The sequence below is a fragment of the Delphinapterus leucas genome, chromosome 3 (assembly GCF_059928025.1).
Source record: "Delphinapterus leucas isolate spDelLeu-1000000601 "Yukka" chromosome 3, BTC_Dleu_Yukka2, whole genome shotgun sequence".
In the NCBI taxonomy this organism is placed as follows: domain Eukaryota; kingdom Metazoa; phylum Chordata; class Mammalia; order Artiodactyla; family Monodontidae; genus Delphinapterus; species Delphinapterus leucas.
This window is the reverse complement of record NC_143131.1, coordinates 140,792,518-140,804,183: the sequence shown is the minus strand read 5'-3', so window position 1 is coordinate 140,804,183 and position 11,666 is coordinate 140,792,518. Positions and strand designations below refer to the sequence as shown.

The following is an 11,666-nucleotide window of genomic DNA, read 5'->3' as shown; positions in this document are numbered from 1 at the left end:
GCTTCTTTTATTACTTAATACGTCTGGAAAATACCTCCATTTCCTACATATGTATGTGTATAAGTATATAGCTTTTGTTTTAACCACAATATAAGTATTTCATAATACAGATTTACTACTATTCATTTGTTCAGTAAAATGGTTAGGGACACTAGGATCTTTTTTTTTTTTTTAATTCCTATTGCAAAACAATCCCATAATGAAAGTCTTTGTTTATGGCTCTTTATGAACAAATGCTTTCTAGGCTAGAAACCAAGAATTACATTGTGGGGTTATCAACGGTTTTAATGTTAACAGTAAATGTATATTGCACTTTCAAAGGCAGGACTCCCTTGAACAAAAAGAAAATTTACGTCCAACAAATTCATTCGTGTGTACGTGTGTGTGTGTGTATACATACAATCTGATGGGTGAATTAAAATCTCGCTATTTTATTTATTTATTTTATTTATTTATTTATTTTTGGCGGTACGCGGGCCTGTCACTGCTGTGGCCTCTCCCGTTGCAGAGCACAGGCTCCGGACGCGCAGGCTCAGCGGCCATGGCTCACGGGCCCAGCCGCTCCGCGGTATGTGGGATCCTCCCAGACCGGGGCACGAACCCGTGTCCCCTGCATCGGCAGGCGGACTCTCAACCACTGCGCCACCAGGGAAGCCCAAAATCTCACTATTTTAATTTGCACTTCTCTGATTACTTATAACATATATGTGTATTTTTTAATGTAAATTTCTCAATTGTATCTATTCTGTGCGTTTGAAAATCATTTTTTAATGTGGTAAAATGTACATAAAATTTACTATTTTATCATTTTCAAGTGCACAGTTTGGTAGTGTAAAGTACATTTACATTATTGGCGATCATCACCACCATCTGCCTTTTTCACCTTTCCAAACTGTACCCATGAAACAAGAACTCTCCTTCCGCCCCTGCAACCACCGCAGCCCCTGACAACCACCATTCTACTTTCTACCTCTATGAATTTGACTACTCTAGATCCCTGAGTAGGAAAAACCTACAGTACTCCTGTGTTTCTCCTTTACTCTCACACTATGACCAAACTCACAGCGCTTCTAACACAAGGCATGGGTTTTCCCCCACTAAGTGATTCTCTGCAACACCAGCTGGGTATCCTACAATTTAACTCAATTCTGACACTATCTGATCCCACAAGTTAAGGATTCAGTCCTCCAAGTCTGCTCCCACCCCACTATAGATGCCAATAGCAAGTCCAAGTTTTCACCTTTTTTTCTGATTTATTAGCCGTAAAGCTGACTTTCCACGACCCCCTGTACAGATTCAATTAATTTGCTAGAGTGGCTCACGGAACTCAGGGAAACACTTACTTAAATTTACCAGTTTTTTAAAGGATTTGATAAAGGATACAGGTGAACATCCAGGTGGAGAAGATGCACAGAGTAAGGTATTCAGGACGGGGCATGAACTTCCATGGCCTCTCTGGGTGTAGCACTCTCCCAGAACTTCCATGTGTTCAGCCATCCTGAAGCTCTCCAAACCCCACACTTTGGGGATTTTTATGTAGGCTTCACCAAGAAGGCATAATGGATCATTAACTCCATTTCCAGACCCTCTCCCCTCTCTGCCGAACAGGGACGCCTGAAAGTTCCAAATTTCTAATCAGGGCTTGGTCTTTCTGGTGACAACCCCCTGTACAGCTGCCAACCTAGAGTCACCTCAATAGAACAGAAGACACTCCTATCACCCAGGAAATTCAAAGGGATTTGGGAGCTCCATGTCAAGAACTAGAGTCAAAGACCAAATATTAAAACAAAAGATGACCCTAGTGCTCTTATTGCTCAGGAAATTGCATGGTTTTTAGGATCTCTGTGCCAGGAACTGGGAGCAGAGACCAATATGTATAATTGCTATTATTTCAGAGTATCTCATATAAGTGGAATCATACAATATTTGTCTTCTTTTGTTTGGCTTATTTTACTTAGCATCATGTCTTTAAGTTTCAACCATGTTGTAGCATGTGTCAGAATTTTCTTCCTTTTTTAATGCTCAATAATATTCCATTGTGTGTATATATCACATTTTGCTTACCCATTCATCTGTTCATGGACACTCAGGTTGTTTCTTTCTTTCAACTATTGTGAATAATACTGCTATGAACACGTGGTATAAATATCTGTTCAAGTCCCTGTTTTCAGTTCTTTGGGGTATGTACCCAGAAGTAAAATTGCTGGATCATCTGACAATCCTATGTTTAATTTTTTGAGGGACTTCCAAAACATTTTTCACAGTGGCTACAGCATTTTATATTTCCACCTGGAATGCATAAGGATTCCAATTTTTCCACATCCTAACCAAGACTTGCTATTTTCTGTTTTGCTTTTTCTGTTTGTTCTTTAATGCCTTTTTTTTTAAAAAATAGCCATCTAAATAGGTGTGGAGTGGTATTGTTTTTGATTTGCATTTCCTTTATGATTAATGATGCTGAGTGTCTTTGTGTTCTTATTGACCATTAGTATATCTTCTTTTGATAAATGTCTATTTGCCGTTTTTTAATTTGCACTGGTTATTATTGCTGTTGAATTATAAAGAGTTCTTTATATATTCTGGATATTAATCCCTCACCAGATATGATCTGCAAATATTTTCTCCCATTCTGTAGGTTGCCTTTTAACTTTATGATAGTGTCCTTTAACACAGTGAAGGTTTTAATTTTTAACTCCAATAAGTTTTCTTTAGTTGTCTGTGTTTCTGGTTTCATATCAAAGAAATCATTGCCAAATTCAATGTCATGAAGCTTTTCCTCTTTATTTCTAAGAGTTTATAGTTTTAACTCTTCAGATCTTTGATCCCTTTTGACTGAATTTTTGCAAGTGGTATAAAGGTAATGGCCCAGCTTTACTCTTTTGCATGTAAACACACCGTTTTCCCAGCACTACTTGTTGAAAGCACTGCCCTTTCCACATTAAATGGTCTTGGCACCCTTGTCGAAAATCATTTGACCATATATGTGAGGGCTTATTACTAGGCTCTCTATTTTATTCCAAAAGTCTGTATGTTTGCCTTTATACCAGTACCACACTGTTTTAATGTAGCTTTGTAGTTAAGTTTTGAAACCAGGAAGTGTGAGACCTCCAACTTTATTCTTCTTGAAAATTACAGCTCATATTACATTTATGTGTATTATTAGATTATACACTTGGAGTCTTCAACCCTCTAGTTTTTAACCCAGTGACTTGAACAGAGCCGATTCCTTGTAAGTGGTTGTCAGGTATCTGGCTACCTTAGTGACTTTCCTTCCCAATTTAACTTCAAAATTATATCCTAGTTCCACATCTCTTTCTCAGTACATTCTTTAATGAAATGTCTTAATTTCACATCTTTTGTAGTTTGCAATTTTTTTCAGCTATCTAAAAGCACTGATTGCATTATTTCATGATGTAATGGTTGTTTTAAAAAAGTCATTGACATCATGAACTAAGGCTAATTTGTTATACCTGTATTTAATGTATCATCATCTATGGGGTGAATTAAATTGAATATTTATATTGATATTAGAAAAAAAATAAGGCTAAAAAACCATTAGGTTACAAAGTTAAAATCCCTGGCAGGGAGGAGTTAAAATATATAAGGCAAGGAAGAAGAGAATATTTTTAGCTGAGTTTTAAAGATAGTTAATGGAATGGAGAGTCCTGGAAGGCTGTTCTAGATGGCAGATGGCCGATGGCTACAGAGCCGTCCTGATACAGTCCTGGCTGTGACGTTAGTTGAGGGAGTTGGGACTGGAGGAGAAGGGAGAAGCTGTGAAAAAGTAGTGATTCCAGAGTTTGAAGTGGTTTCAAAAGAGTATCTGTGAAAGTTCTATAAAAGTCTATCATGCTATCAATAAAAAGCAAAATCCTCCTGATATATTCTCATATGGAGAATTATCAAAAAACAGGGTATTTTATACATTGTGTCAAAAGTGATAAAATATTAATAGATGACCTCATTGTATCCTTACTATGTTTGAGGTGCAGGGCTAACAACTTTCTAAGAATTTCCTTTTCAACTAGGAAATGGTGGAGGTGGACCCAGGTCTGTCTCAGTCTCTTGACCTCTCTTCCGTCACCTCCCTCAGCTATTTGTGGACAGCGTGACAGAGAAAAGACCAAGGACTCTTCTCTGTATCCTTATTTACCACTTCTTTTTCTCATTTTTAAAGGTAATAGAAACAGAACACTCCTATTCGCCTCAAGAGTCTACATAGGGAACGTAAAGAAATAAGAATAAAAGGCAAAATAAACATTTGACTGTGTTTTAGGACAATGTAACAGAAAACATTTCTAGACTAACAGTGTCTTTTTTTTTTTTTTTTTGTCTTCAAGAACTCATATTTTGAAAAGGGAATTTTAGAGTAAGATTTTGTTATTGTATAGAACTAAAGAGCTAGGCTTTCTTTTTTACTCATAGTCTATTTTCAAATGACCTTTTTCTCTAAATACGAATACATCTACTTTAATATTAGGAAATTCAAGAGTAATGATCATTCTGGGGCTTTCCAGTGTTAACTCTTATCATTTCTGATTCCCTCCTTTCCTAATTAGACAATAGTTTGTCTTAGGTGTGTGTAACAGTCATTAGGAGCTGTCATTGTACAGGGCACCCTACTCACTGTTGTGGGAGTACAGATTCTAAGAATAATTCTTGACCCTATGATTGAGTTGAGAATATGAGATATAAAAGAAAGATAAATTGCTAAATGTATAGTGCAAATGATAAATGCTTTTAATCTCAAGTGGAAAAAATCACTATGGCTTTCTTCTCTCTGATGCCTAAAATTTTGAGAGGCTTCTCTTTGTATGTCTGTGTGTGTGTTTGTGTGTGTAAGCATTTCCGTGATAAATTATATATTTTTGCTAAGTAGTTGAGCAACTTTGTGCATTCAGCACTTACACGTAGGGCTTCCCTGATGGCACAGTGGTTAAGAATCCGCCTGCCAATGCAGTGGACACGGTTTGAGCCCTGGGCCGGGAAGATCCCACATGCTGCGGAGCAACTAAGCTCGTGCGCCACAACTACTGAAGCCTGCTTGCCTAGAGCCCGTGCTCCGCAACAAGAGAAGCCACCACAATGAGAAGCTCACACATCACGACGAAGAGTCGCCCCCGTTCGCTGCAAATAGATAAAGCCTGTGTGCAGCAATGAAGACCCAACGCAGCCAAAAATAAAATAAATTAAAAAAAAAACAAAACATGTAATTGACAATATTGGAAATTCTAAACAACATATATCTCAGAATGTGGACCTCTTTCTCTACTAAGCTCTGTCATTTTTAGTTTTGGCTTTTCTTCCTTAAATTAGAATTTGGAAAATATTCTTACTTTCTTAGAATAGACCAGATTTTGTCTACCTGCACATGACATGAAGATAAGAAATAAGATATAAGGTACATTTTAAAACAAGATACCTTTGAATAGGGAATGAAAATGTTTCTTTTTGATACTCACATTGCTTTATACTAAGCTTATTTTCAAGTGGATTGTCTCACTATGTGATATAATTATTAGCCATCATTTAGTGAGTTAAGTTCCATTATAGAATTTCTCTAGGGTCTGATGAGGCAGTATTCCTTTTTCTGCTTCATGACAGCCAAGACTGACATAGTGGAGGCCACTGCTTGATTAAAGTAAATGGCAGTCAGTGTGTATAAAATCTGGATGCCAACATGAGTACTTCTGTGGGTATTTTTAAAATATAGCCCTTTGCCTCCAGACTTCTTTGGGGCCAGCAGCCGGCCGACCTGGGGCCCGGGGCCGTGGGCTCAGCCGACTACCGTGAGCTCTGTGTCAAACCAGCAGTTTGCAGGTGGCCGGAGGAGGTGCAGGAGGACGCGGCCCGGGCGGCCGAGGAGCCGCAGCTGCTGTGCGGAGCCGGCATCTGTTAAGTGGTTCAGCGTGCGCATGGGATTCGGCTTCCTGTCCGGGGTCACACTCGACCCCACCCTCACCCTGGCGGATGTCTTTGTGCACCAGAGTAAGCTGCACATGGAGGGCTTCCGGAGCCTGAAGGAGGGTGAGGCCGTAGAGTTCACCTTTAAGAAGTCTGCCAAGGGCCTGGAATCTATCCGAGTCACCGGCCCTGGTGGGGTGTCCTGCATTGGGAGTGAGAGGCGGCCCAAAGGGAAGAACATGCAGAAACGCAGATCAAAGGGAGATAGGTGCTACAACTGTGCAGGTCTAGGTCATCATGCCAAGGAATGCAAACGGCCACCCCAGCCCAAGAAGTGCCACTTCTGCCAGAGCATCAACCATACGGTAGCCTCGCGTCCACTGAAGGCCCAGCAAGCTCCCAGCTCCCAGGGAAAGCCAGCCTACTTTCGGGAGGAGGAAGAAGAGATCCATAGCCCTGCCATGCTCCCCGGGGCCCAGAATTGAGCCACAGTGGATGGGGGTTATCCGTTCGTGATGAGACAGTTTTGAAGAACAGGCATCAATCGGCAGAGTGGAGAAAGGGGGGACAGGGCGGGTAGGGGGCAGCTGGCACTGCCATATATCTCAGGCTGGGGTCTACAGCGTCACCCCCTCTTCCCTCTTGGTGGGGGGAAGGGGTGAGGCAAAGAAACTCCAATCATGCTCTACCCAAATGCACGTGAGGGCTTTGGGGGGTAATTCTTCCTGCATGCTTTATCTGAGTCTCCACCCCCAGAATCTCCAGCTTTTGAAAGTGGCCTGGATAGGGAAGTTGTTTTACTCTTCAAGAAGGATATGGAATAATATTTCCCATGCCAGAGTGAAAAGATTAAGCATGAGACCAGATTGATGGACCCAAACCCACAAGCCACTACATTCTGTGGGAGGAAATATCTCAGGGGTAAGGCAGGGTTTTCCGCATCCTGTCTCCTCATAACTCCCTCCTGGGACAGAGTGCTGAGAGAACTGTCCCAAGCAGTGGGTTGTGATGATAGGCAAAACGGGGGTTGAGGGAACAGCTGCAGACCTGCTGCTTCTAAGCTCACTCCCACCCCATTCCGGGCCAATACAATTTTATTTATTTGCTCCCTTGGATGACTGTACCTTGGGTCCCACTTTCTCCAGGATGCCAACTACACTAGCTGTGTGCGAATGATGAATCTTGTGCATTTTAACTTTTTTTGTCATAATATAAATATTCTGGTTTTGTATTTTTGTGTATTTTAATCTAAGGCCCTCATTCCTGCACTGTGTTCTCAGGTACATGAGCAATCTCAGGGATAAGTCGGCAGCAGCTCCAGGTCGGCACAGCAGGGATACTTTCTGTCGCTGTATCACCAGAGAGAACAACTATTTGGAGTGTATAGCCTATTGAACTACCTCATTTTTGCCAACTAGAGCTGGCTTTTCTGCCATAGTGTCCTCTTGAAACCCCTCCATCTTCTATGTTTCATGGGAGACTAGGTTTTAACTGGGTTGCCCCATGGCATGGTCTCCTTCTACTGAAAGATTGGAAATTGGTCTGAACAGGAAAAGGTGGTACAGAGAGGTTAGGAGAGGCTGGGCCAGGTAAAAGGTGCAGAGAAGGGAAGCCAAGATTAGGCAGAGGTCATCTGTATGTGTGATAAAGGATTCCTGTTCCAGACCTCTAATTCCAGGGTACTGACTCGCTTTACATACCAGATCCATCCTTCACTGGATTGGGCTACGCCTAACACACAACAGGGTGTATTGTAAGTGTTTTTGTAAAAACTGTGAGTTGGTAAGGACAGGTTTTAAGAATGATGCCTCTGTACCCGTCTTAAGCTGCCCAGGGATGGATATATGAAACAAGGATAATATCCTTAATCTTTGACAATTCTGGGCTTTTCCTCCTTGGTTTCCAGAGAGACCATCAGTGATGGCTTCTTTGTGGTTCCCAAAGCCAGTGTCCTGCCCTGCTGCCACAGTAATTAGTGTCACGGTAGCTAAAGGAGAAAAGGGGGTTTCATTTACATGCTGTGAGATCACTGCAAACCTTCCTCACTGTGTTGTAATGGGGCAAATGCAATAGAATGGATTGGGTGATGTGTGTCTGATCCTGGGTTCTTGTCTCCCCCAATTGCTGCCCCCCTCTAGCTATTGTATTTGTCTGGGCTTTGTAGGACTTCACAAGTAGCTGATTTGGTGGTTGCTAGGTGGCCTAGTTTGTGTAAATATAATGTGTTGGTCTTCTCCATGTTCTTTTGGGATTTTATTGTTTACAAACTTCTTTTTATAGTGAGAAAAATAGCCAAGGCATCTTTGACAAAAGGTCTGCACCAGCCAAAAAGATCTGAAACATAAGATTGGGGGCCCCTCTTCTTGAAGTGGGAGGTCTTGAACTACACTTTCTTTTGTGTTCCCCTTCCCCTGTTTCCTATTTTGAACAAGATCTTCTGTCCTAAAAACTGTATTCTTACCCCCTCTTCTTTCCCCCTTCATACCCCCCCCAAAAATAGTCCATACACCTATACGTTTAATTTGTCTGTGATTAAATGATTTGTGCAAAAATCCTGAAGAAGCTAAGAACTCTCCATCCCTTGTTCCTAAGTCATGACCATTCCCCTTGATTTGATTCATGCCAAACAGACTGCTGTCTTTGGATGGATTAAAACCTACTTTAATCTCTAATCCTAGAGTAGAGAGGAGCAATGAGGTGGCCTTCCATGTAGAAAGTGGGGTTGGGAGACCATGAAAGGAAAGATGAATATATAGCCAAGTCACTCAGGAACTTTTATGCAGGTGCAAGAAACTTACGTCAAAGGGGCCACAAGATTGTTTAATAGGAGACGGATGAATTAACTCCATGTTTACTGCTAGAAACCAAAGCTTTGTGTGAAATCTTGAATTTATGGGGAGGGAGGGAGGGAGGGAGGGTAGAAAAGCATGTACCTGTTCTTCATCCCTTCCCCTCATTACTGAACTGCAGGAGACTGAGCCCCCTTGGGCTTTGGCGACCCATCTGTGCAGTGTTTATTTGTTGGTTGATTTTGCTGTGCCAGGTACTTCCTTTCCCATTTGCTATCATTTTGTAACACACAGGCTGACCCTTTTCCCTTCCCCTTCTTTTCCTTGGGAAAATACAATGAATAAAGACTTATTGGTACCGAAAAAGATTATATATATATATATATATATATATATATATATATAGTCTCCCAAAGTTGAGAGTGTAAAAAGTTTATAGCTCATCCCCTTTTCAGAATGGAAACAAGTTATAATTTGTTAGAATTCTTCTTTTTTCTAATGGCAGAGCAGACTGGGCAGGTCAAAACCAAATCCTAGAGCCTATGTGATTTATTTGGCTATATCTTTAGAGCAACCTCATCAGACCTACTCCCACACCATTACATAAAGTCAGTTTAGACCAGAAATCAGGGCATTAATCTTGGTATCCCGAACCAACTGGGAATTGACACTAACTAGACAAATGTCCTTAAGCAAGCAACACTTTTTATGGGTCTCAGTTCTGTCACTTATAAAATAAGGGTACTAGATTACATAATATATAAGAATCAGTGGTTCCCCTAGGCAATTACTTTGAGGAAATAAATCCATTGCTGAAGTCTGAGATGGAAGATAAACAGAGTAGGAATTAAAAATATAATTAGTACCATGCTCTATTATCCAAGTTCGTTAAAGCAAGCACACTATTTTCTGAAAACAAAGAAACAAACAAATAGGAGTTTCAAAGAAGAAAGTAAACACATATTTAGAGTTCTTGGGACTATTTTTTAGTGTTCGATGATTTATATACTTTTTAAAGTATTACTGAATACTAATGATAAATATGATGTTCTAGATATAAAACTGAACCTATGTAAAGCAAATTAAAAGGGAAACATTACGTTATCATTTACTGACTAATGCAAAATCTCCATTCATCCTGTGGAGATTTTGGTACCTGGTTTACTGTTCCTCTCTCCTGCCTTTGCTCTTGAACCATTTTAATAGTCACATAGATAATCCTTCCAAAATCCTGGTTCTAAGTTCCTTAAATGTCTCTCTTTAAATGAGTGTTCTCTATCCCATAGCACACTGTGGTATTATTCAATAGTTGTTTTTCCTTTTTTCAACCAGTTAATACATTTTCCCCATTACCTCCATTTCAGACATTCTAGTTTCCAAACATCACCCTCTATCTTTCAAGGTCTTCTCATTAATTTCCCAGTTTCAACAATTGCTATTCTACCCTAGAACCTATAAGCTATTATTTTAGCACATTTCCATTGTTTTTCACCCTTTCACGTCCTAACTTCATCCTTGGCCAGTTTGAATCCCATGGTCTATCATCTCATATCTAGCCTCAACTATAACACAAACCTCCCTATCACTCATAATTGCCTGGAAATGCTGAAGTACTGGTTCAATTTAATTTTCTTTTTATTCTACTCCTATCTGTAGACAGATGAGTAAGGCTGGAGGAAATAGAACCCTTTGACTGCATGTTCCTTTTGAACACCAAACAGTGTAATTTGGGATAGACCAAATGTTATCTCATCAACTCAAGGACATAATACCAACATGTTTCTCTTCTTCTATAACATTTAATTGTGCTCTCTACTGCATCATTCCAATTAGAATACTGTATTATCAGGCCACTCAGGATGGCTGTTCTCTTGTTCTCTGTATATTCCCTGCTCCACCAGTCCTTTCTTCTCCTAGACTTATTCATATGACTGACCTCCCCCTTCTATTTTTTGAATAAATAAGTTATACTCCATTTATAGTTATTATAATATATTGGATATATCCCCTGTATTGTACAATATATCCTCATAGCTTATTTTATACATAATAGTTTGTTCTTCTTAATCTCCTACCCCTATGTTACCGCTCCTCACTTTCTTCTCCCCACGGGTGACCACTAGTTTGCTCTCTGTATCTGTAAGTTGGCTGCTTCTTTGTTATATTAGTTTGTTGTATTTTTAAGATTCTGCATATAAGTGACATCATATAATGTTTTCTTTCTCCATCTAACTTATTTCACTTAGCATAACACCACCCAAGTCCATCCATGTTACTGCAAATGGCAAATTTTAATTCCTTTTTATGGCTGAGTAGTATTCCACTGTGTGTGCATGTGTGTGTGTGCGTGTGTACCACATTTTCTTTATCTATTCATCTGTTGATGGAAACTGAAGTTGCTTCCATATCTTGGCAATTGTAAATTGCTGTTATGAACATTGGGGTTCACATAATGTTTTTAATTTTTTAATTTTTATTTTTTGGATATATAACACAGATAAATGTTGGTGAGGATGTTGAGAAAAGAGAACCCTCCTACACTGTTGATGGGAATGTAAATTGGTGCAGCCACTGTGGAAAACAGTATGGAGGTTTCTCAAAAAACGAAAAACAGAATTACCATATGACTGACCTCTGAATCATAGAGCTTGATCAGTAATTGCCTATGAGCTTCCTGCCCCTCCCCTACCTCACCTCCGCTGCCCCAGTCAGTGATTGTCCTAATCTTTAGATCAGAATGGCTCCAGTACGGTAGTTTATGAAAGGGGAAATATCTGCCCCAAGATGGTTGTTAATGCCAGGGGGCTGTGAGGGATGTGCCCCTCTGCTGGTTTCCCTGGCAACTGAAGAGCCAACCTGATGTCATTTCCCCCTAAACTGGTAACCTCATCTCCACAACCTCCGCAGTAGGGAAGGAAGACTTCTGCCATGTCTCGCCTGTCATCTGCCGTGCAGGGTGGCAGGTTGGGGTGT

At 40.3% G+C, this 11,666-nt stretch overlaps 1 pseudogene; it reads left to right on the top strand.

The window, feature by feature from the left end:
- The first annotated feature begins 3,682 nt into the window (after window positions 1-3,682).
- On the top strand, window positions 3,683-6,646 carry LOC111185532 (protein lin-28 homolog A pseudogene; annotated as a pseudogene).
- Window positions 6,647-11,666: the final 5,020 nt, after the last annotated feature.